Below are 6,000 nucleotides of genomic sequence, written 5' to 3'. Positions count from 1 at the left end.
GTACACTGAAGTACACCTTGAAATGAATGAACATTAAAGTGCACTGTTTGAAAGCATGGCCGTACCCAGCATTGAGGTCACCGGACCTCGGTATTTTTTTTCCAAGTACACATCATAAAAGTTGTCCAATAATTACCTAAACATAACTCTACTTGAAAGATGCAAAGATATTGTACCACGCTAAGATAACTGATTTTATCATCTGACCAGTGGCACCGGAATAACGGTGGTTTATGAGCCTACATACACAGAGAGAATCATTTTAGTAGCTTCCAAATTAAATGCTGCCGTCAATGAAACAAAGTATTACTTTGTCACTTCTATCAACTGACGATGGGGGGGCGCTGCAAAAGCAAACAAACCAGGAACCTAAAGGCAAGAACGAAAGAGAAAAAAAAAATAACAGATCAATACCAGTGATGTTTTCAATATGGACAGAGACACCAGAGTATTTGTAAGTCATCCCTCCCAACCATAGACTGATAGACTATGAAAATCAAAATGGATGTATGTTACGAGGTAGCCTACCCACTGGCAGAGTTTATGCTAGACTTTTGTGACGGTCCAAATGTCCGTAAGTACTTCAGAACCATGGCTGGTGTAACGTTAGACTCAAACAAAGTTTCTTAAAATCCACTCACCAATAACAGGCGGTGGGCCGAACGTGTTTTGTATGTATGTATAATATGAAATAAGTATTAAATCTAAGAAAAAATGTTGACAGCCCTGGTTTGATCAAGTATTTTCGTAAATGTATATTTTAATCAGTCAGTCCAGCTGGCGTCAGGTCAGTGTGTTTGCCAAAGGAGAGGCAGAGACGTACTTATTAACTCAGTTTTGAAGAAGACCAGTATCTGTACAGCATCAGTTAAAACAGGTATGGTAATAAAGTTACAAAAACAAATGCAAATTTACTGACTGTTACAACGAGTGGTGTAAAAATTTGTTGTTATGGAAACGTTGGTGCTTTTTCATCCTTGGATTGCGTCATCTGTGTAAACTCTGCCCAGTAGCTAGCCTTGGTATTTTCATGACTTAATTCTAGCAGACTGTGGTAGCATGTAAGTAGCCTATCAGTTGACCATGTGTTTACTTTATTCACTGACAGATGAAAATGAAAAGAGAAAGAGAGGTGATGGAGGTGAGAGAAAGAGAAAGAGAGGTGTAATTGTCCATTGTGTCCCTGTGCTGGTCAAAACAAACAAAAACAGCCAAACCTGATCATAACCCCATCATATTCAAATAATTCAAGGCCATTTATAGACCTAATTACTAAATAGGCCTACAAATGTTTCTGAGTGATTACAAAAGCACATTATATATTTGGTGGTATAAATTTCACATTTAAAAAATATATGTTAGAATGGAAATGTAAGACATAACAGTTAAAATATAATATCTCATTGTATTCACTTGCGCTGTCTGAGACACATTTCTATAATCCAAATTATGCAAACTCCAAAACAAAGATACTGATGGTGTAGAATTACCATTCATTATTTTAATGAATTTTACCAGGAGATACAAGTGAGGAGTCACAGGCAGCGAATACAGAGGGATCATGATGGCCTGTATTCAGTAGATGATTTGTTCATTTTTAACAGGGGGGATGGCTCAATGGGAGCACCACCCTGCCCTGATACACCTATGTACACCTCCCAAAGGACATTGTTGACGCCATAACCATAACTGTGATATTTCTAATTCTGCAATTCCATTTTATCCAGTTATCTTCCTTCTCTCCCTACTACAATTGTCTTTTTATAACTGTATTAAAGTAATGAGTAAATACACCTTTAAATTGTATGCAGTGGACTGAGTTGATTCAGGCAGGGTTTTCTCATGTTTCTCACAATACACTACAAGCAGGGTCATTTTAAGTTACATGACCTCTTGGAATTTTTTACCATCTAAATTCCTTGAAGGACACACAGTGAACATTGTGCAAAATAGTCGAAGCCTGACCGATTCATCGGTTGGCCGATTTTGTCGGCCGATATTAGCCTATCACAGATATATCAGTATCGGTGTATGTATTGTCCGATATGCACCGATATGAAAACCTTACATGTAAAAACTATAATGCAGAAAAACATGCTTGGGCTAATTTAAAATTGGTGTAATGACATAGTTTGTCCAGCAGAGCGCGCTTCAACTAATAAAACAGCTGGTGTCAGGAAATGTAAGGGCTACCTCACTAATGGTTACACTATAACACAGAGCCATGTGTGATCACTTTAACATGGCAGATGTAAGACAGCACGGAGATGGTATCCCGCTGAGATAAACAACGAGAAAACTAAAAAAAAAAAAAAAAAAAAAAATGGTTACACTATAAACCAGCACAAAAATGACAATTACCAACATAACATAAGCCATCATGTTCTGAACAGGCACTAAACACACTTACAAAAAGTAACATTTTAGTTTTAGAACAAGCAAACTTGTTGTGCTCCTCCTCTACAGAGAGACCATGGATCATCCATGTGAGAGACGCGCTGGGAATCCACTGGAAGCTGCTCTATGACGTCGCGTCTGCTACAGGTTTTGTTCCGCCCTCCGCACGGCATCATACCATGAATGTATAAAGAGAACCCAGCGGGAACGTTTCAGAAGCGGAGCCTTTTGTCTGCCCGATTTTGTTGACGTGCTCAGATTTTGTTGATCTGGTCATTTTTCGTTTTTATACAATCAGGAGTCTGCACAGGGTTGATATAGATGCTCTATGCCGTTCCTGTATCTCTGACTTCCTGCCGGCACGATCTGCTCTGTGCAGCTTGTTGCGGCTTCCGTCAAAAATTGACCAGGCAGCCGGAACGCAAAGCAGCCGTGCAAGGCCTGACTCCACTGTGCGCCGTCGATCGTGGCCACTTGTGATTTGTAACACACTTTCTGCTTTATGCCCCTGGACCCCCCAAGCATGGAGGGGGCCCAAAATTTCTAGTACCCTCTACTGCATAGCATATTTGAATTTTGGACCTTGGTATTTTGAAAAATCCTGCGTACGGCCCTGTTTGGAAGGCTACTGAAATACACCTATCATGAAGTGAAATTAAAGTAAACTTCAAGAAAGCATACTGAAAATGTATTACAAATGGCATGAACATAAATTACTACTACACTAAATTACTACTTTAAGTATTTGAAATTTAGTATCATTTTTTAAAGTAGCCTAAGTGAGTGCACTTACAAATTAGACTCAAATGTAACTTGAGATATGTGTTAACATCAGGATATTGAAATGTGTATTTTTTAGATAAACTTTCAGTGTGTTGTTAAAATGATTATTTTAAGCATACATTTAAAAAAATAAATAAAGGCTAATTACTGCAACAGTCAAGATTACAACATTACAACATTACAATAAAAATATAAGGAAATACTAAAAGACATATTATAGCAAGTGTGTATACGAGATAATTGACGCCGGTTACTGTGGGCGACTGTCCGCTCGTTTTTTGTTTTTTTTTGCGGGCGCTCATGTCGCCCCTCCACGAAAGCCGCCCTGGATGGCTGCCCATACTGCCCATATGAGAAACTGCCCCTAGTGCAAAGGTTCACAGTATAGAGAACATGTGTCATGGGATGATGGTCAAATATGTCAGCTGATATTAAGTATATAGTGAGATGTCCACTTCTGCTCCTAAAAAGACAAAGGTGTGGCAGGGCAAATAGTTTAGTTCAGACACATTGTTTTAATTAGAACACGTCTGTACTGTGTTAATTATACAGTGTGAACAGTGACGTGATCAGGCTAAGATATATACAGTGTGCTGTATACATATGTGCTGTATATAACTTGACATCCAAATAAACTCCTTCCTAACATCAAAGACTCTGTTGCTTCGTCCACAGGTTTATTGACGTTGCATGGAAAGTGTGAAACTGAAACATACAAAAGGCATACTTCACTATGCTTGCTTATAACATGTACATCTATCCTCAATGTAAATATATTGACTCAAATGTGAATGAAATCTCCTTATTTTACTGTAATAGATTGTTTGTATTTATTAACTAAATGTAATACATGAACTGATATTTTAACAATGTCCATTCATCATTTATGTCTTTCTATGAACTTTCGATAGTAACTTAAGTAGGAGTTTTCTATTGTCAAACATCACAGAATGTAACATTGCTCTCAAAATAATCATCTGAAATCTTAGATAACTGTGAAAACAATCAATTCATACCCATGATGCTGGGTCAAGCTGCATGCAGATGTGCTGTGGATTGTTTAATTACAATAGAGCATCAGCTTTTGGAGCCATGCTCAATTACATCCTGTTTACTGCTCACAAGACAACTTCCTGTTCCATGTCACAGGTCATGTTACTCTTAAAGTGACCACAACGTAATACTAAAAAAAAGGATAAAGAATTATTTTCAACAATAGAAATAATGCTTTTAACATATTATCCTTTTTGAAACAGAACAATAGTGTTTTGAATGTTTTTTGTAAAGCCCTCTGCACATGTTATATGATTAGTAGGATCTTTCATTTTAATATAACAGACAGGATTTATTCAATATTTCACTCAGATGATGTCAGTACTCATACATCAAAGTGCCATGTGCCCTCTTTCAGGAGGAAAGTAAGGAAGAGTTGTGTACGAAACTCATGATTTTATATTGTCACATAGCGGAATGCAAAGGACGGCCACATGGTTTTCACAGGGCACACAGTTTACAAAGTACAACTAACTGAGATCTTGAGCCACTTCAGACTTGATACAGCAGGATCTGCAGCTCTGCAGGCCTGGTCATTTACTCATGGGGGAAGAAGCCAGAGCTGCTCCTTGTTCTTTCCTGGAGCAAGAATTTCATGATTTACTAACTGTACACAATATCTAACAGTTTCTTTGCTGCAGTTAAACACACATAATAAACCTTGTAATGTCCTCAAAAATGTATAGCGAAGTTACAAAACAGTCTCATAACCATAATGCCAAGTCGTTACAGTATAATGAATGAATGACAATATTTGGTCTACTACTGGGTCCATACAGTCACAATTTACAGTCATCTGTTATAAATAAAGGCAGCTAATAACTGCCAGCAGAATACAGCCAGTATTAAGTAATGAGACTGCTACCTTATGATATTCACGTGTAGTGTGTAGCTTATTTAGCTCAGCTTTAGAAATGCCACAGTACCCAGTCACATCACGCTGACTGTAACAGTTTGTGTTGTCATTAGTTAACTAAAGATATGTTTCTGTGAATAGAAAACATTAGATGTTACTTACCGGTCTAAAGAAACGTTGAGAGTTCAGCTCTTTACTCACCCACAGTTGTCTCCAGCGTTGGAAAGCCCCGACAATATGTACTCCTGTTTAGCTTCTTTTTACTTTGCTTCTTTTCTCTGCCGGGGATGTCCTTTCTTTTCAGGAGCTGTTGTTTGAGATGATGATTAAAGTTGTTTTTCTGGACCACCTGCATCTTTGTGTTTACTGAATAACTAACTGAGGCTGTTCCAACTTCTCTGCAGTATTTCCCTCCAACTGGCTCCACTTCTTCATATTCTCCTGCGGCACACTAGAGGCTACAGTGACTCACTATCGTCCCCCAGGCCAGATGGACTTATTACAGAAAGATGGCCCGTCCTTAGGCTGCTTAGCAGTGGATATCTCTGCAATACAGTACATAGACATCTTGGACATCTTATCTGTTACTTGTTCACACTCCGTTGATAGAGTTAGTTAATTTTTTTTATGTTTTTAACTAAAATTTTGTCCAGATCTTACAAAATGCACCTTTAAAGGTACACCATGTAGTTTTTAGGAAGAAATTTTAATCAGAAGATAAGATCTTCATTGACTGTTTTTTTTTCTGCCTAAACAATCTAAATCAACAAATTTCTTTATTTTCATGACTGAATAAACAAACTGACCTCAAAGGACAACACAATTTCATACTGTTTTACTTTGTTTATATGTGGCGGACCCTGCCACCTGTTTAGCTTTAAACAGTGTCCTGGGGACCTTATTTTCCTCTG

Source organism: Pagrus major, chromosome 4, assembly GCF_040436345.1.
Source record: "Pagrus major chromosome 4, Pma_NU_1.0".
NCBI classification, from domain to species: Eukaryota; Metazoa; Chordata; class Actinopteri; order Spariformes; family Sparidae; genus Pagrus; species Pagrus major.
This window is presented reverse-complemented; position numbering follows the sequence as displayed.